The 20,433-nt window shown below is 38.5% G+C and overlaps 1 protein-coding gene across 5 annotated transcripts in view; it reads left to right on the forward strand.

Annotated features, from left to right (window-relative positions):
* TAB3 (TGF-beta activated kinase 1 (MAP3K7) binding protein 3) overlaps positions 1–20,433 on the forward strand; it is a 92,969-nt gene that overhangs the window by 24,843 nt on the left and 47,693 nt on the right. For 3 of the 5 annotated variants that reach the window (XM_070366502.1, XM_070366503.1, XM_005899745.2), the window contains exons 2-3: positions 9,766–9,850; positions 10,088–10,209. The exons of 1 other annotated variant lie outside the window; for it this stretch is intronic. The gene's annotated coding sequence lies outside the window, so the exon portion shown is untranslated. The remainder of the gene's footprint in view (positions 1–9,765; positions 9,851–10,087; positions 10,210–20,433) is intronic. One more of the 5 variants, XM_070366500.1, reaches the window with a different exon arrangement.

The following is a 20,433-nucleotide window of genomic DNA, read 5'->3' on the forward strand; positions in this document are numbered from 1 at the left end:
TTGGCTCTTATGACAGAACATGATTTTGTTTTATTTTCTAGGTCAGACTCAGACCCTTGTTTTCATTAAATTTTGTTTTGTGTAGCTGTAGTCACTTGGTTAACTTTGTTCATTTTAATTAAAAGGTTACAATCCATTTGTGTGTGTGATTATAAATAAGTTGTTACTTGAATACTCAGCAGAATTTTAGTTCCTTCCACCTAGGCAGTTTCTAGTCCTTGACAATGGACAAATTAAAGTTTCAGCTAAAAGTAAGTCTCTGGAATTACAGAACGTGAAGTCCCTTTTAATTGATATTGAAATTGGGGTATACTATATCAATTAAGTTTTTTTTTCCCTGCTTGTTGATAAGAATGGTTTTCTGGTTCTACTGTTACCATTATGACTTCTGTTTTAGTGTGCCCATTTGTAAATATAATAGTGTTTGTCTTGGTGAAATAGAAAAAAGGAGGCAGTTCTGTTGAAATTCTTATTTGCTGTATTATTAAAGCTCTCAAGCATCCTCTTGGAGAAGGCAATGGCACCCCACTCCAGTACTCTTGCCTGGGAAATTCCATGGATGGAGGAGCCTGGTAGGCTACAGTCCATGGGGTCTCGAAGAGTCGGACACGACTTAGTGACTTCACTTTCACTTTTCACTTTCATGCATTGGAGAAGGAAATGGCAACCCACTCCATATTCTTGCCTGGAGAATCCCAGGAATGGGAGCCTGGTGGGCTGCCGTCTATGGGGTCGCACAGAGTCAGACACGACTGAAGTGACTTGGCAGCAGCAGCAGCAAGCATCCTCATAAATGAATATGGTGCTTTACAAATTACAGACATTTTCCTTCTGTGTAAAACTAATTTCTACAACATCTTGTGAGGTATGGTATTAAGCAAAGGATTTGGAAACAGGGGCTAACAGAGGTTAAGAAACTTGTCTGTGGCCCCACAGCTGGTGAGTGGTTTATGTCGTCTGTGACTATTACAGTGTTTCATTTTGTGGCTAGTTCACGCTTGCCTATAGATGGCCCTGATTTCCCAGTTTTGTCACATTATGCTTTCTTTTTTCTGTGTACCGTGTAATATAATGATCTCATGACTTGTATCCTAAAGACTGAGATAATTGGGACATTATTCCTTCATATCCCATCCTCGCTGCCTCTCGCCTGACCCCATTTCTAGAATATGGTCATGCACTAGAATTTGCCAACCCATCTGCCTTATTGTAAAGTTTGCTTTGTCACTAATCCTTTATCACCCCACATGTATAGTTAATCCCATTCCCTATTTACTCATGCCTCAATTTTTCTAATTCTAAAAAAGATGCCTCTCTTGTTTCCAATGTACTTGTTATCTTTCTTGTCACTCTCATGGTTAACCTCAAAGTCTCTAACCTTACTGGGTATTTTCTGTAAGCTTTCCTTTCTTTTCTAATCACTGTTTATGTGATCCTAGCCTAAATCTTATTTGTTTTGATCCTCTGAATCTTACAGAAAGCAAAAAGCTTTTATGCCTCAGAAGCTTTTCCTAGCAGTAGTGTCAGTGTTTCTATATGTCTGGTGGTGCTTCTGCTTCTGAATGGTGCTCACATCTTACTTTTAGCATCCTTATAATGAAAGCCTTGAACAGTTACCTTACATTTTTGTTGTCCTTGCTCAGTCGCCAAGTTGTGTCTCAATCTTTTCGACCCCATGGACTGTAGCACACCAGGCCTCCCCGTCTCTCAACATCTCCTGGAGTTTGCCCAAGTTCATGTCCATTGAATCACTGATGCCATCCAACTGTGAATGTCAAATGCCCTTGTTTACTTGAAGCTTTTTCATTTATATAGTGTTCAGTTATTACTTGTTTACAGGTATGAGGATGCATCCTCCTCAAATTTAGTACTACTACATTTTCTCTTGAGAACTGTTGTCACTGTAGTTTTTTGTCCCTATCCAAGGATTCTTTTTTTTTAATGTTTAATTAAATTTATTTATTTTTTAATTGAGGGACAGTTACTTTACTGTGTTGGTTTCTGCCAAGCATCAACACGAATCAGTTGTTCTGGTGCTTCTGCTAGGTCACTTCAACTCTTTGCAACACCAGGGGCTGTAGCCCGCCGGGCTCCTCTGTCCATGGGATTCTCCAGGCAAAATACTGGAGCAAGTTGCCATTTCCATCTGCAGGGGATCTTCCCAACCCAGGGATCAAACCCATGTCTCCCATATTGCAGGCAGATTCTTTAGAGTCTGTGCCACCAGGGAAGCCCTCCCTCTACCTGTCCAAGGTTTTCTTGGAAGTTCATTCACTGCGTTTCTTCCCCATCTCATTCACAAAACTTTCATGCTTTAAAATGTTGATAGAACTGTGATTGGTACCAGTATCTTTTGAATGTCCTCCTATTTCAGACCTTTGCACTTTTCCCTCTTCCTTCTCTTTTAATCCTGTATCTTTTCTGTTGTCCACTTTATTTTTCTTCAGTATACTTGATTTACTTGAATCTATCTCTCCTTTCTCTGAACTCTTTTTGTTATCAGGGTACAGCGTGTGTGTGTTATTTTTCACCAGCTCATGAGTAAGCTTTAAGACATGGCATGGGCAGCTTAAAAAAATAAAAAGGGCATGGGCTTCACCATTTTGCCTTATCATTTATTTGTTGCAGGGCCTTGCATATAATATCCAATAAATATTTAAAAGTTTGATTTTAACATAATTATAAACTATGCTTATAATTTCTGATTAATATAATTATTAATCATAGTATTAGTTAATATTAACTGACTTTAAATATAATGGTTTTGTCCCTTTAAGGATTTATCATCTCTGGACTGCCTTAAGAATCCTTTCAGTAGTTTTATATTTTTAGCTTCTTTTTATGTGATCTCTATACAAAAGAATGAAAATCATCAGCTTTTAAGTATTATTTTGAATACATTGTTTTTTTCCTTCCTTAAAGGACTTTGTAGTAACGTTCAGTTGATCATTTTCTTTTCAAATTTTTTTTTGGAACATTTTGAAATGTACAGGAAAAAAAGTTCAGTGAATATCTATGCTGCATTCATCAACATTTCACCATAGTTGTGTCATAGTCCCCTTACCACTCTTTTTTGCTGAGAATTTATGACATATCCAAGACATTATTTCATCCTTAGGTAACATGTATGTAAAACAACACATTTTCGTACATGACTGCAATGTGTTATCATATATAACACACTTGATAGTGATTCCTTAATTACATATATAATACTTCTTAATCCATGTTCAGGTCTTCCCTGTAGCTCAAAGGGTTAAGAGTTCTCCTGCAGTGTAGGAGACCACGGTTCGACTCCTGGGTCAGGAAGATCCTCTGGAGAAGGGAATGGCAATCCACTCCAGTATTCTTGCCTGGAAAATCTCGTGGACAGAGGAGACTGGCGGGCTATAGTCCGTGGGCTTGCAAAGAGTCGGACACAACTTAGCAACTGACACTACTACTGCACTATCAACACTACTAATCCATGCTCAAGTGTTCCTAGTTCTCTAGAAAAAATTTCTTTTTGTAGTCAGTTTGTTGAGAAGGTTCAGATGTTGACAGCCTGATCCCTTCATGAAGCCCCAGTTTTCACCTAATGCTTTTACAATTCATTATCTGTAATTGCATGGTGGTGGTGGTTGCTGTTTAGTTGCTAACTCATGGCCTACTCTTCGAGACCCCATGGACAGTAGCTCACTGGGCTCCTCTGTCCATGGGATTTTCCCGGCAAGAATACTGGAATGTGTTGCCATTTCCTTCGCCAGGGGATCTGCATGATCCAGGGATCAAACCCTAGTCTCCTGCTTGGCAGGTAGATTCTTTACTGCTGAGCCACCACAGAAGGAAGCCCTACAATTGTATGGATTTGTTATTAAATTAAAAATTGCAAAATAGTGTTGTAAATTGGTCACTTCTGCCATTATTAGCTGAAACTTTTATCTCAAAGAACTTTTTACTCATTCACTTAAACTAGTTGATTAACCTAAAATATCTCAGTAGTTCTCTGGGGAAAGAAGACTGCTTTCTTTTTTAGCTAAGACTTTATATTATTTCACTAAGGCTTATAATACTTTTCTTCCTTCCTGAGGAAGTTAAAAGTTATTCTTGAATGGAAGATTAATGGTTTTGTGGATTGGATTATTGGGAGGGCCTCCCAGTCCTGAGTGAGCAGTCGCAATTCTTTTAAGGTATAGTGGGGTGTGGGGGATGGGGAGACAAAGGGGGAAAAAACCCCAAACATACCCTCTTCACTGTTGGGTCTTGCACTGAGGGTGTGGTGCTCACTTGAGGTATGCTGCTACTGCTGCTAAGTCGCTTCAGTCGTATCTGACTCTGCACGACCCCATAGACGGCAGCCCACCAGGCTAATTTTTAAACATTCTTCTACTTTCCCAGAGAATAAATTAGACTCAATGTAGAGTCTGTATAGACTCATATAGAGTCATTTAAAGATCTATGGCCTTTAAACTGTCTTAGCACATTTTTGTAATCAAACACATCAAAATTTAATAACTAGTATATCATGCAGTGCTGCAAGGACCCCTGCTGGTCTGCCAGGGATGAAGCAGAAACCTCAGAAAAGCTTTGGCCATTCCTTCAGCTGTTGTGAGCTGTGCCTTAGGCACTAGAGGTGACTGACTGGGAAGGGGATCAGAGTGGCTCAGGCAGTCAGATGAACATTTTGTTACTGATTAAATATAAGCATCATCATTGAAATTTCAGGTAGTAAATATGTACAAATGGCTGCTTTCCTTTTTCTTGATCTTTTATTTGTATACTGTATCACTTGCTTACGTAGCCTTCCTTAAGTCTTTCATAGTTTGAATCATACCTCTTCAGTCTTTCATTTGTTTAGGATAGTGTCTTCAGCATTTTCTTTATTTTTTTTTATCCTGAATTGTTGTTGCATGTCAAACTGGACAAGGTGTTTTAGTTGAAGTTTCACCAGTTCAAACATTGAAGATAAGGAATGTATTATCTGTGTTTGTGTATTTTTGTAATCATATTAGAGCAGAAAAGTTCTTTGAAAACTAATCTGTATTGCTGTCAACATGTTTGTTTACTCCATCTCCTTGCCCCCATCCCTTTTGTGCATTTAATAACAAGGATGAAAAAATAAAAGTAGATGTCCAGATAGGTTCATATGTTAAAAATTAGGCCCTGAGTCAGGACCCAAAGCAAGTTCTTTGTCCATTTCATTTGCTATTAGAAACTTCATCAGGAAATGAAAGAGTAACTTAGCCATTGATTTTGAATAAAGAGGACTAATCCTACCCATGAAATTAAAAGACGCTTGCTCCTTGGAAGAAAAGCTACAACCAGCCTAGACAGCATATTAAAAGGCAGAGACATTACTTTGCCTACAAAGGTCCATCTAGTCAAGGCTATGGCTTTTCCAGTGGTCATGTATGGATGTGAGAGTTGGACTATAAAGAAAGCTGAGCACCAAAGAATTGATGCTTTTGGACTGTGGTGTTGGAGAGGACTCTTGAGAGTCCCTTGGACTGAAGATCCAGTCGGTCCATCCTGAAGGAAGTCAGTCCTGAATATGCATTGGAAGGACTGATGCTGAAGCTGAAACTCCAATACTTTGGCCACCTGATGTGAAGAACTGACTCGTTTGAAAAGACCCGGATGCTGGGAAAGATTGAAGGCAAGCAAAGGGGACGACAGAGGATGAAATGGTTGGATGGCATCACCAACTCAATGGACATGAGTTTGAGTAAACTCTGGGAGTTGGCGATGAACAGGGAGGCCTGGCGTGCTGCAGTCTATGGGGTCACAAAGAGTTGGACAGGACTGAGCAACTGAACTGAACTGAATCCTACCCAGGTCCCAGAACCCCAGTGGTTTGAGCTGGTGAAATTTAAAAGACATTTTGCCCCAAGAAATAACTGGGTGTGTGCACCTATGCTTATCTTCCAACTTGCTGGGTTTTATTGTAATATTTCTAGTCTCAGATACATGTTCAATAAATGAGTTGTATAGATGAAAAGTCTAGTATTATATAATGGAAAAAATAAGGGTATAATTTTAAAATGGTATTATAGCCTAATTCCTTTAGTACATCTATATCAAGAAAGACTATATAACAATATGGCAGAAAGCAAAGAGGAACTTAAGGGCCTCTTGATGAAGGTGAAAGAGGAGAGTAAAAAACTGGCTTAAAACTCAACACTCAAAAAACAAAGATAATGGCATCTAGTCCCATCACTTTATGGGAAATAAAAGGGGAAAAAGTGGAAGTAGTGACATGAAAAAAATGTTTGCTCCTTGGAACAAAAGCTATGACAAACATAGACAGTGTGTTAAAAAATAGAGACATCACTTTGCCAACAAAGATCTGTATAGTCAAAGCTATGGTTTTTCCAGTAGTCATGTATGGATGTGAGAGTTGGACCATAAAAAAGGCTGAACACTGAAGAATTGATACTTTCGAACTGTGGTGTTGGAGAAGACTCTTAAGAGTCCCTTGGACTGCAAGGAGGTCAAACCAGTGAGTCCTAAAGGACATCAACTCTGAATATTCATTGGAAGCACTGATGCTGAAGTTGAAGCTCTAATACTTTGCCCAACTGATGCAAAGAGCTGACTCATTAGAAAAGACCCTGATGCTGGGAAAGCTTGAAGGCACGAGAAGGGGACGACCGAGGATAAGATGGTTGGGTGGCATCACTGACTTAACCCACATGAATTTGAGCAAGCTCAGGAAGATGATGAAGGGAAGCCTGATGTGCTGCAGTCCTTGGGGTTGCAGAGTTGGACACGACTGAGTGACTAAACAACAACAGTATAACAGCGTCAGCTTTGATGTCTATGGATAGTTCATTTTTCTTCCTTATAATAACGTTCCTATTCTTTTTAACATCTGTTTTCTAGTATAATAACATATGTGGGTGTGTGTGTGTTGTGAATTAAACACTAGAGAGGTTATGAGACCTGTTTTGTAGTCTTAACTTTCTAGCAAATTTTTAAATCCCTCTAGAGCATTGTACGGAGAAGGCAATGGCAACCCACTCCAGTACTCTTGCCTGGAAAATCCCATGGACGGAGGGGCCTGGTAGGCTGTAGTCCATGGGGTCGCTAGGAGTCGGACACGACTGAGCAACTTCACTTTGACTTTTCACTTTCATGCATTGGAGAAGGAAATGGCAACCCACTCCAGTGTTCTTGCCTGGAGAATCCCAGGGACGGGGAGCCTGGTGGGCTGCTGTCTATGGGGTCGCACAGAGTCGGATATGACTGAAGTGACTTAGCAGAGCATTGTTTGGAGGTTGGGTTCAGGATTTCTCAGCCTCGGAACTCTTGACATACTGGGCTAGACGATCCTTTGTTGACAGGAGTTGTCCTGTTTACTGTAGAATGATGAGCAATATCCCTGGCCTGTGCCCACCACATCCCAACAGCAACCTTCCCCAGTATGGCAAACAGAAATGTCTCCAGACATTGCCAAATGCGCCTTTGTGAGGCAAAACTCATCCCCAGTTGAAAAACACTATGTTAGATGATGTGTAGATTTCTTTCCAGCTTTATAATTCTGTGGTTTTTATTTTTAAAAATCCTGCTCTTTGCAACCCAGTTTAAATGTCATCATCTCCATGAAGCTTTGCCCCACACCCCCTCCCCCCCCCTTTTTTTTTTTGGTTCTTAATTCTTTTACTGGCAAATTATAGGACTTAACCTCACTCTGTTGTCTCTCTCAGTGCATTTCTTTCACTTTGAGGGCATGGGCCTTCTTTATCTCCAAGCTGAGTGCTCTGATTTTATTAAATGAATGAACAGTGGATTCAGGAGTATTGAAGGTTAGACATTGTAAAATAAATGATTAAAATGGCATTTTTTTGGTTAATCTTTCAAATCTTTCCAATCAGAAATTACCACAGTTTCTGATCTTTAATTTCTGGGTTAGTGAGATTGACAACTCACATTTCTTTAATAAAATGTGAGTCTCCTAAAGTGTTTGTGGGAGCTACACAAAACAAATTGAAGTTGCTTTTGCAAAAATAAAGTCTCATGAAAATTCAAAATAGAATTGTTCCAACTGTCATATCCAAATGTGTTTCAGATGACTCCACTTTGTTAATTAGAAAGGTGCCATCTATTCAGATAATAGAGAAAAAGAAAGGTAGTAAATAATTTTCCTATAGAACCTAGAATATCTCATCATAGTTCATAGTCTATAAGTCAATATTTATCAAAGCAGCCCATAGTAAGAAATACATTTTAATCTTGATCTAGTACACACATACCAGTTTTTTGAGTCAGTATTTACTAAACTAAGTGAGAAGCCATGTCTGACTCTTTGCGACCCCATGGACTGTAGCCTGCCAAACTCCTCTCTCTGTGGGATTCTCCAGGTGAGAACACTGGATTGGGTTGCCATTTCCTTCTCCAGGGGATCTTCCTGACGCAGGGATCAAACCTGGGAAGCCCCAAGTTTGAAGCGCTCTGATATTTTCTATTATATTTGTTTTTATTTCCCTAAATACTAATCACCTAGTAAATTTATTATATAGTTTACTGTCACAGCCAACCATTTGTAAAACACTGTTCAAAGTAAACTCTTGAAGTAATAAAATGTCAAGATGATTTGCCTCTTGTATAGGTTACCAGTAGGTTGTCCTGTGTCTTTTTAGATGATGTCTTTTAATAATTGACGTAATGAAGACGTTGGAACACCTCAACCAAAGAAAATTAGATTTGTACTTATTTGGAACTTTATACATTTATTTATTTAGTGTGCACAAGGCACTGTAGGTCAAAAAACATGTTTGGTTCTCATTCTCAAGGTTTACAGTTATAAAGCCCAGAGGAAAAAAAGTTGATAAACATTATTTCAAGTGCTCAATATGGTAACAAACACACAATAGCTTTTATAGTCATTTAGGAAGGAGAGAAAACTGTTCTGATTAAAGTCGATGGGGATAAGGTTAACATGAATGTAGGGTGGATTTTTGTCACATCAGAGATCTGAAAAAGCTATTTCACATGGTAGAAAACAGCCTTCATGTAGGTACAAGCACTTCTTGCTCATACTTGAAGTTAAGTTTTCAGGTACTATTTAAGATAAAGTAACTGAGAAGGAAAAAAAAAAAATTTAAATATAGTAAAACACTGAAAAAACTACATTATAAACAGGAAATGTTATTTTAGCTCTGCTGTGGTTATAAGGAGGTTGAGTCAGTAGATTAATTGGAAACTTATATGCATGATGGCTCTGATATGTAATACAAGCCAGTATTTGCCCTAAAATGATAAGGTTAATGTTGAATTATTAGATTTACTAAGAATGGATATAGTTTCTAAATGATGGAGAGAGAGAATGCTCATCTGTCAAAATAAGCCAGTAAGATGACTATTGTATATAAAAATTATTCTTCATGGAGCAGAAATGGGTTATACAGTAGCATTGTTTTAAAAGTTATATACTATTTTGCCTGTGCAATTGAAAATTTTGTACATGCTTGATAGGCCTGGGCTTCATCCTTTCTACTCTTGATGGAATGGGGAGCTCAAGGTGGTAAATCACAACCAGGTGTGTTACACAAGCCATATGAGAAAACAGGCAGTGGACTTTTTGTCTTTCTGAACTGCTCTATTCTGTGGGATACTGTAGAATTTACTGTAGAAGATATTTGTGACCTAAAGGAAAAGAAGAGTCTGTGATGATACTTGGGAAAGAACCACTTGCCCCAAAAGTGTGGTCTAGCACCCTGTCTGCTTAAGTCACTGTATTGAGTTAGGAAGTTAATAAAAGGACAACTTATCTCCTCATTTTGTCAGATTTCCAGTCCACTGAAAAGAATGTGCTTTGAGAGCTGGAGATGTGAATAAGAGTCCTGTGCCACGGCTCATAAACCATTTTGAGGTAATTTAAAATCCAAAGTTTATTTTTTAGAACAGTTTTAATTTTTCAGAAAAATTGAGAAGTTAATAGACAGTTCCTTTATACCCTGCACTGGATTTCCTTTGTTACTAATAACTTTATAGTAGCATGGTATACTTGTTACAATTAATTAACCAATATTAAAACTGTTATTAACTAAAATTTATGTTTTATGCAGATTTCCTTAGTTTTTATCCTAATGTATTTTTTCTCTTTCAGGATCCCACCAGGGTACCCTATTTCAGTTATCGTCATGTCTTTTTAGGCTCCTCTTGGCTGTGACAGTTTCTCAGACTTTCCTTGTTTTGATGACCTTGTCAGTTTTGAAGATAATTGATCAGGTATTTTGTGGAATGTCCCTCAATTAGGATTTATCTGATGTTTTTCTCATGGTTAGACTGGGGTTATTATGGGTTTGGGGGAGGAAGACCATAGAGGTAAGGTACCATTCTCATTACGTTATATAAAGGGTACATGCTATCATCATGATTTACCACTGTTAATGTTTACTCTGTAACCTGGCTTAAGAATATGTTTGTCAAGTTTCTCTGCTCTAAAGTTAACTTTTTTTTTTTTGTAAAAACTCTGTTCCATGCTGTGTTGTTTGGAAATAAGTCACTAAGTGTAGTCCTGTCTTATTCCTAAGGAGTAGGAAGTTTGCTCTGTCTTCTTGAGGGTGTTCTACATAAATTACTGGGAATTCTACATGGGAGATTTATTTATTTATTTATTCAGTCATTTGTTTATCCGTTCGGGCTTATGGGTATTTCTTTTCTATGGTGGGTCATAATCCAATGCCACCTTATTTATTTTGTTGCTCAAATTTTTTATGTTTTGGCCATGGAACTCTCTTGGTTGGCTCCTGTTTCACTCTGGCATGCCCTCATCTTCATGTGTTTCTTGGTTTTTCTTTGTGTTTTTTGTTTTTAGAACATGTCCTTACTTTCTGGTACTAAAAGACCAGGTTTCTTTTATTAGAGAATGCCATTGGAAATGAAGATCTAGGTGCTAGGTGTGTGTGTGGCTACTAGGATTTTCCTGTTTTTAGGCCCTCTTAGCTGAAATCCTATGTATATGTTACCTGTATATTTATGCATATCTGTAAGTATTTCTATGTATTCATTTCTCTCTCTCTCTCTCTCTCTGTGTAGGTAAACATGAGTTCATATTGATGTCTCCAAGTCTAATCCATTACCACATAGGTCATTCTAGCCTCCTCCCCTTACTTTTCTGCAACCTCCCACTCCAACAGTGAGAAATCTGGCCCCCACCAGTCACCGTCCATTTACTTAGTTGTTTAATCCCATTGTGCATGCATAGTTGTGTATGAGTTTTGTTAACTTGTACCCCTGTGGCAGATCAGCTGGAATACAATACTCATGCACAGTTCCTTTTGTCTTTAGCTTTACAGACTACTCCAAAGTTATTTAGATTGGCAGCTTTCCCCCATCCCCTGCAGTGATAACTGTTTTGTATACTAGTAATACAGTTAGATTTTATCATATGGTCTCCATTCCTTCGTTGGAACTCCCTGACTTTCTAAAAGATTTTTAAAAATGTGTATACTTTAAGGTTGGTTCTTTGTGTTAAAAAGTTCTATGGGTTTTGACAAGTGCATAATGTCATGTACCTCCCATTACATTGTGATGCAGAATTATTTCACTGTCCTAAAAATCTCTTATGTTTCACCTATGAGCCCTCCTATCCTCCCCAGAAACCTCTGGCAACTGTTGGTCTTTTTACAGTCTTCTATTGTTTTGCCTTTTCTAGAATGTTCTTGAAATATTTTTGAAGTCACTTTATGAAGGAAATCTTTGATTTCTCTAACCGAGATACCATTTTCTCCCCTATTACCAACTCATTCTTAATTGAACAAAATATTTCTAATAAGTAAGAATCAAGGCTTTCCCATTTCTTTTGTCCATTACCACTATATAAGGTAATTAAGCTTTGTTTATCTTTTAATATCCTACCTCTTTGTTACCAGCCTTGGAATTGGGAGGAAATACCAAGTACCTTTATTTTTATTTCTGTTGGGGAGATTCGTGGGGGAAGGCAGGCAGTGGCATGTATGGTATGTCCTGTATAGGTGGCAGCTGGCAAATAGATACTCATGGGGAGGGGCATTAAGCTTCAATTTAATCTGAATATGCTTCTGTTTCTTTTTGGGGATTTATATTTAACTTGAAAATAGCTTTGATGAATTTTTGAATATGAATATTACTTTGGTCTGTAGTCTCTTGAGAATATAACAATTTGAGATAGATGCAGTGCTGTGAATATGTGACTATGTCAAAAAAGTTTCTAATATGAATGAAAATCCCATAGGATGATAGTTTTAGAAATTATTTGGAAGGCTCATTTAGGGGAAATAATAACTATCCTATTCCTATTTCTCACTTGTTTTTTGGTAGCATCCTTTCAGGTATATGTATGAAAAATCCTCTTAGCCTTCCACTGAAAGATTATCTTAAAAGTTCTCTCACGATAAGGCTAACTTTTTTTCAAACCTGGGAAATGCTCACCTCACTAAACTTAACATTCTAGCAGTGATTGTCAGCCACAGATATTGTTACCTTTCCTGGGGCCATTTGGAGGTGCTATTGGGATTTTACAGGGGGAGACCAGGATGCCAAACACCTTGTGTCACGTGCAGTGGACTTGCATGATGAATCATTGTGCCCCACGTTACCACATCAATAGCATACTGTTGAGACACACTAGGCAGACTAATACGTGTAGTACTACCTTTCAGCTTCTCTATTGAACACATTTCAGCTGTCAAGACACCCAACAAGTATGTCAGTGAATGGAGCAAGGCATGGCCTCTGTTTGGAACACGTGAGGGGAGTGTAGGGATTAGGCACGCTAGAGAGTATGTCCTTAGCTTCAGCCAGCTGGTTGTTGACTACTACTGGTAGATCTGACTTTTCAGACAAAAGCTAGATACCCAAGGTTTAATGTAAAATTGTCCTAAAGTGTGGCTCAACTTTTTTCTTTTTATCACGCCAAGGCCAAACCCAACAGATTGGTGGGCTGGTTTTGGCCCACAGACCATTGGGTTATAACCTGTGATGTAGTTATCTTAGAAAGTGAGCTAAAATTTTGGCAGAGGTAAACAGTCAGGGTCATCACAGCCCTCAGTATTTGCTGAGCTCAGAAAAGGCTGTGGAGACAAAGCACTAGGTGTTGAGGTCATCTTCTGTAGTGTAGAGAATTGTGGCATAGGAGTAGAGCTCTGGGGAACTTCTTCTCTGATTGGAAGGGGGAATTCTGTTGAGAGAAATTCTGCACCGCTGGAGGAAGCCTTAGGTAAGCATACCATCCCAGCCCTTCACTTGCTATAGTGCCTTAAGAAATACGGAATCCTGCAAAGTTTGCAGGCAACAAAGGCTCAATGCTACAGAATCTCCTGGTTTATATGGCTTTGGAACTGTGTGACAGTCGTAGGGTTTATACCTTCGATATTTGTTCATTCTTGATCTGGCTCCACAGTCCACAACTGTGGCCATCTGTGGTGTAGTTGGGGTGTTTCAGGGGTGTCCCAGGAGTTTGGTCATGTCCTAGTACAATTCAAATACTACTCTCATCTTATGGCTGGTTTTAAGGTGTCACATCATGACTCATTTTAGTATGATATGAAAAGTAACAGCCCATTATAATATTGTTAAGTAATAAAGTCTGTATGTGTTTTGCATAGTTGTTGAATACTGTAATATATATGAGCAGGAATCAATTGTATGTTTTAATCTGAATATTTCAAATCTGTAATATGAGATCCTATATGACAGTGTATAATTTTAGTTGTATTCTATCTATGAGATTAAATACACAAATCCAGTGTAGTACTTTACTATAAAACTTTGTTTTTTGAGAAATTGGTTGATCTTATTGGTTGGAATATTTTCTGTTTGTAAACTATCTGTTGGCTTAACCTCCCTCTGAGCAGAAAGGAAATAGCTTTTTAAAAAGTATTTCAGTATTTTATCATCCTCAAAAGTCAAGTTTATTTGAGAATGTTATATGTTGTGAAATACATAATGATTATTCATGTTACTTACTGCTTATGTGAGTGAATATTTGTACAGAACAGACTGCTTACCACATTTGAGATTATTGACACAATCCCTTGAAGAGAATGAGCTTTTATCAGTTTAGATTCCTACTCCTTGTGAAAAGTAGGTCTACTATTAATCATCTTTTCAGATGGTAGCCATCTTTGTGGGTTAGCAAGCTGTTGGCCTTGATTGTAAAGATGCTTTTTAATGTTTTTTCAAAGGCAAGTATTTGTAATCCTTAAAAAAAGAAAATGGCAGCTTTTCCCCTTCATCTGTTTCTTGTATGTCTGAAAACAGCTGATTTGCAGAAGGATTCTTTCCTGCCCTCTCTGCCTTCCGCATCCTACACACTTGTACCCCGCTATTGGGATGATAAATTGGTAAGAGTTTGCTATCTTTTCCCCACTAGCAGCTAGTGAAAGAAGAGTGCTTGTCGTCACTCGGCTGGGAACATCCTTGATAGCTACCAATGACATTGTGGAAAGAAAAGACGTTGAAGAAGGCAGGATTGGGTTTGAGTCATGAATCTGCCATGTGCCCATTCTGAGTTTGATTTCGTATTTGTAAAGTGGAGGTAATTATAACTACTTTTCAGGGTATGCCATAGTTGTTCAGTAAATGGTAGCTGATAAATAATGGTGATAAAGGCAGTAGTGACTTTGGTCTCAGTGCACCTGAGGTTCTGAATGGTAATAAAGCTAGCCAGGAGCTAGAAACCCCGAAGAGGTCTGAAGTAGTCTGTGGATCCCAGGCTCTTGTCATCTGAAATATCCTTGTTTTTATTGACCTTTGTTTTTCTTTCTTATAAAAAGGCAGTTGTATTGCCCTTATATTTTAAGGACTTGAAAGTAGGGTTGAGAAATTAATAAAAACCGTTCTTTGAAGCCCCTTGGAAAGCTTGAGTGAAGCCTTTGGGTGCTTCTGAAGCTCTTTATTGACGATAATTAAATAGCCATCAGGTTGTCTGGATGTGGTTAAATCCCTTTTTGGTAGGAAAGCCATTATAATTTCTATAAATATCAACAGATTTGATTACCTAAAGTTATGAAGCGTGAAGCAAAAGTTGCTCAGTTGTGTCCGACTCTTTGCAACCCTGTGGATTATACAGTCCATGGAATTCTCCAGACCAGAATACTGGATTGGGTAGCCTTTCCCTTCTCCAAGGGATCTTCCCAACCCAGGGATCGAACCCAGTTCTTCATATGGCAGGTGAATTCTTTACCAGCTGAGCCACAAGGGAAGCCCAAGTTTACTGGAGTGGGTAGCCTATCACTTTGCCAGTGGATCTTCCTGGCCCAGGAATCAAACCAGGGTCTCCTACATTGCAGACAGATTCTTTATCAACTGAGTTATGAGGGAAGACCATAAAGCCATTCCTATCATTAAATGTAGTGAATTGCATTTTGTTCATTTCACCTAAGAAATATTGAACACCTTGTCTGTGCTAGACCCTGTGCCTAGTCAATTATATACTGTTAAAGAAGACACTGATTTGGAAAGAAGATAATGATTTGGGGAATCTTAAAAGTTGTAGCTCTTAGCCTCTAATTTAAAATCAAAACCTGAAGGCCTTAGAGTTGCGCTGACCAGTAAGGTCAGTCAGTTCAGTCGCTCAGTCATATCTGACTCTTTGTGACCCCATGGACTGCAGCACACCAGGCGTCCCTATCCATCACCAGTTCCCGGAGCTTGCTCAAACTCATGTCCATGGAGTCTGTAATGCCATTCAACCATCTCATCCTCTGTTGTCCCCTTCTCCTCCTGCCTTCAATCTTTACCAGCATCAGAGTCTTTTCCAACGAATTAGTTCTTTGCATCAGGTGGCCAGAGTATTGGAGTTTCAGCTTCAGCATCAGTCCTTCCAATGAATATTCAGGACTGATTTCCTTCACGATGGACTGGCTGGATCTCCTTGCAGTCCAAGGAACTCTGAAGAGTCTTCTCCAACACCACAGTTCAAAAGCATTAATTCTTCGGTGCTCAGCTTTCTTTATAGTCCAACTCACATCCATATATGACTACTGAAAAAACCATAGCCTTCACTAGATGAACCTTTGTTGGCAAAGTAATGTCTCTGCTTTTGAATATGCTGTCTACATTGATCATAGCTTTCCTTTCAAAGAGCAAGAATCTTTATTTTCATGACTGCAGTCACCATCTGCAGTGATTTTGGAGCCCCAAAAAATAAGGTCTGTCACTGTTTCCATTGTTTCTCCATCTATTTGCCATGAAGTGATGGGACCAGATGTCATGATCTTAGTATTTTGAATGTTGAGTTTTAAGCCAGCTTTCTCACTCTCCTCTTTCACTTTCATCAAGAGGCTCTTTAGTTCTTCTTTGCTTTCTGCCATAAGGGTGGTATTATCTGCATATCTGAGGTTATTGATATTTCTCCCAGCAATCTTGATTCCAGCTTGTGCTTCATCCAGCCCAGCATTTCACATGATGTATTCTGCATAAGTTAAATAAGCAGTGTGACAATATACAGCCTTGATGTACTCCTTTCCCGATTTGGAACCAGTCTGTTGTTCCATGTCCAGTTCTAACTGTTGCTTCTTGACCTGAATACAGATTTCTCAGGAGGCAGATCGGGTGGTCTGGTATTCCCATCTCTTGAAGAATTTTCCACAGTTTGTTGTGATCCACACGGTCAAAGGCTTTGGCAGAGTCAATAAAACACAAGTATATGTTTTTCTGGAACTCTCTTGCTTTTTTGATGATCCAGTGGATGTTGGCAGTTTGATCTGTGCTTCGTCAGTCTTTTATAAATCCAGCTTAAACATCTGGAAGTTCACAGTTTACATACTGTTGAAGCCTGGCTTGGAGAATTTTGAGCATTAAATTGCTAGTGTGTGAGATGAGTGCAATTGTGCGGTAATTTGAACTTTCTTTGGCATTGCCTTTCTTTGGGATTGGAATGAAAACTGAACTTTTCCAAGTCCTATGGCCACTGCTAGTTTTCCAAGTTTACTGGCATGTTGAGTACATCACTTTCACCACATCATCTTTTAGGATTTGAAATAGCTCAACTGGAATTCCATCGCCTGCACTAGCTTTGTTCATAGTGATGCTTCGTAAGGCCCACTTGAGTTGGTGTTCTAGGATGTCTGGCTCTAGGTGAGTGATCACACCATCGTGGTTATCTGGGTCATGAAGATCTTGTTGTACAGTTCTGTCTTTTGTTGCCACCTTTTCTTAATATCTTCTGCTTCTGTTAGGTCCATACCTTTTCTGTCCTTTAATTGTGTCCATCTTTGCATGAAATGTTCCCTTGGTATCTCAGATTTTCTTGATGAGATCTCTAGTCTTTCCCATTCTATTGTTTTCCTCTATTTCTTTGCATTGATCACTGAGGAAGACTTTATTCTCCCCTTGCTATTCTTTGGAACTCTGCATTCAGCTAGGTATGTCTTTCCTTTTCTCCTTTGCCTTTTGCTTCTCTTCTTTTCACAGCTATTTGTAAGCCCTCCTGAGACAACCATTTTGCCTTTTCGCTTTTCTTTTTCTTGGTGATGGTCTTGATCCCTGTCTCCTGTACAGTGTCACGAACCTCTGTCCATAGTTCTTCAGGCACTCTATCAGATCTAATCCTTTGAATCTATTTATCACTTCCACTGTATAATATAAGGGATTTGATGTAGGGCATACCTGAATAGTGTAGTGGTTTTTCCTACTTTCTTCAATTTAAGTCTGAATTTGGCAATAAGGAGTTCATGATCTGAGCCATAGTCAGCTCCTGGTCTTGTTTTAGCTGACTGTATAGAGCTTCTCCATCTTTGGCTGCAAAGAATATAATCAATCTGATTTTGGCGTTGGCCATCTGGTGATGTCCATGTGTAGAGTCTTCGCTTTTATTGTTGAAAGAGGATAGTAACTTCAGGTGGATACTGAGCACTTGAAATATGTTATAAATATAAAGTATACCTGCACTCCCAGGACTTAGTTTGAAAAAAATTTGTAAAATATCAGTGATGTTTATATTGAATTTATGTTAAAAACAATAGTCTTTTTGCTGTCTTGGATTAAATATATTAGAATTATTAATAATTTCACCTGCTTCTTTTTACTTAATGTAACTCCTAGGACAATAAAATGAATCACATTATGGTTTAATTGGACTGCACTGCCTTAGTGCTTCAGTGACTTGGCAAGGTTACTCATCCAGTTAGGACTCCTGTGGCTAGTGCAAAGTATAGATCATCTTACTGTGAAAATGGCAGGTAGTGTTTGTTTTGATCAAAAAGGTGGAAAATTCAAACCTTGTTTCTTAAAAAAAAAGTTAAATAAACACTAAAGACTTTAAATACTTATATTTTATTTTATTTTTAATTTATTTTAATTGGAGGCTAATTACTTTACAGTATTGTAGTGATTTTGCCATACATTGATATGAATCCACCACAGGTGTACATGTGTTCCTGAACCCCACCACCACCACCTCCCTCCCCATCCCCTCCCTCTGGGTCCTCCCAGTGCACCAGCCCCAAGCACCCTGTCTCATGCATCAGGCCTGGACTAGAGATCCATTTCACATATGATAATAATATATGTTTTGATGCCATTCTCTGAAATCATCCCACTCTCGCCCTCTCCCACAGAGTCCAAAAGACTGTTCTATACACTGTGTCTCTTTTACTGTCTCACATACAGGGTTATCGTTACCATCTTTTTAAATTCCATATATATGCGTTAGTATACTGTATTGGTGTTTTTCTTTCTGGCTTACTTCACTCTGTATAATAGGCTCCAGTTTCATCCACCTCATTAGAACTGATTCAAATGTATTCTTTTAATGGCTGAATAATATTAAGCTTAAACTGGTAGAATCTCTTAGCATTTCAGATCTGGGGTGCTTTAAAAGGGGCAAACTAGAAACTATACCCAGTGATTTAGTATCCTAAACTCATTTTTCATTTTCCCTTAGCGTTCACAAGTCATTACATACGTGATCCCTGATCCCCCAGTTTTTTATTGCGAGATGGGGTGTACAGAAGGTAGGGGGCAAGGTTCATCTATGTATATTTTCTTACCTTACTAGCTAGTTTGCTTTACTATTGTGAAATTCATTCTTCATTATGTAGCAAACATTTGAGCAGGTACTAGGTCAGACTTTGGAATGCAGTGGTGTATGAGGGATAATCCCTGAATAGAACTACAGGCTTTCCTTTCAGTTTTGTCTTGTTTTGGCTTTGTTTTTGGGAAATAATTCTAAACCTAGAGAAGTTGCAAGAATAAATATGGTACAAAGAAATGCTGTATGCTCTTTACACAGACTTATGTATTGTTAATATTTGTCACTATTTGCTTTTTTAAAAAACTGACTTATAGTTGATTTACAATATTATATTAGTTTCAGATGTATGATATAGTTATTCAAATTTTTATATATATTATATATATATTATTTATATATTATACTCCATGTATAGTTATAAAATATTGGCTGTATTCCCTGTCCTGTAAAATATATCCTTGTAACTTATGTATACCTAGTAGTTTGTTCGGAGAAGGCAATGGCAACCCACTCCAGTCCATGGGGTCGCTAAGAGTCAAGCACGACTGAGCGACTTCACTTTCACTTTTCACTTTCATGCATTGGAGAAGGAAATGGCAACCCACTCCAGTGTTCTTGCCTGGAGAATCCCAGGGACAGAGGAGCCTAGTGGGCTGCTGTCTATGGGGTCACACAGAGTCAGATACGACTGAAGCGACTTAGCAGTAGCAGTAGTTTGTTACACTTCTTATCCCCTGCCCCTATTTTGCCCCTCCTCCCTTTCCTCTCCCAATTGGTAGCCACTGCTTTGCTCTCTATATCTGTGAGTCTGTCTTGTTATAGTAATTAGTTTGTTTTATTTTTTAGACTCCACATATAAATAACATACATATGTCTCTTTCTGACTTATTTCACTAAGTTGCAAATTTTCTTTTTTATGATTGAATAGTATTGCTTTATACACAGACACACATACAACATTTTGATCCATTCATCTCTTAACGAGCACTTGGGATGCTTCCATATCCTGGCTCTTGTCAGTAATGCTGCTGTGAACATTGGGATGCACATACCTTTTCAAAGTGGTGTTTTGTTTTCTTTGGATATATATCCAGGAATGCAATTGCTGGATCATACGGTAACTCTATTTTCAGTTTTCTGAGGAACCTCCATACTGTTTTCCCCAGTGGCTGTGCCAATACACCTGCTGCTAGCAGTGTACAAGTGTTCCCTTTTCTTCACAGTCTTGCCCACTTTGGTTATTTGTGGTCTTTTTGACGATAGCCATTCTGACAGGTGTGAGGTGATATCTCATTGTGGTTTTTATTTACAGTTCTTTGATGATTAGCAGTGTTGAGCATCTTTTCATGTGTCTGTCAATCTTTGGATTGACATGTCTATATGTCTTCTTTGGAAATTGTCTATTCAGGATGTCTGCTAATTTTTTAATCTAGTTGTATGAGTGGTTTGTATATTTTGGATATTATTAAGAACTCCTTACTGGTCATATCATT

The sequence above is a fragment of the Bos mutus genome, chromosome X, assembly GCF_027580195.1.
Source record: "Bos mutus isolate GX-2022 chromosome X, NWIPB_WYAK_1.1, whole genome shotgun sequence".
NCBI classification, from domain to species: Eukaryota; Metazoa; Chordata; class Mammalia; order Artiodactyla; family Bovidae; genus Bos; species Bos mutus.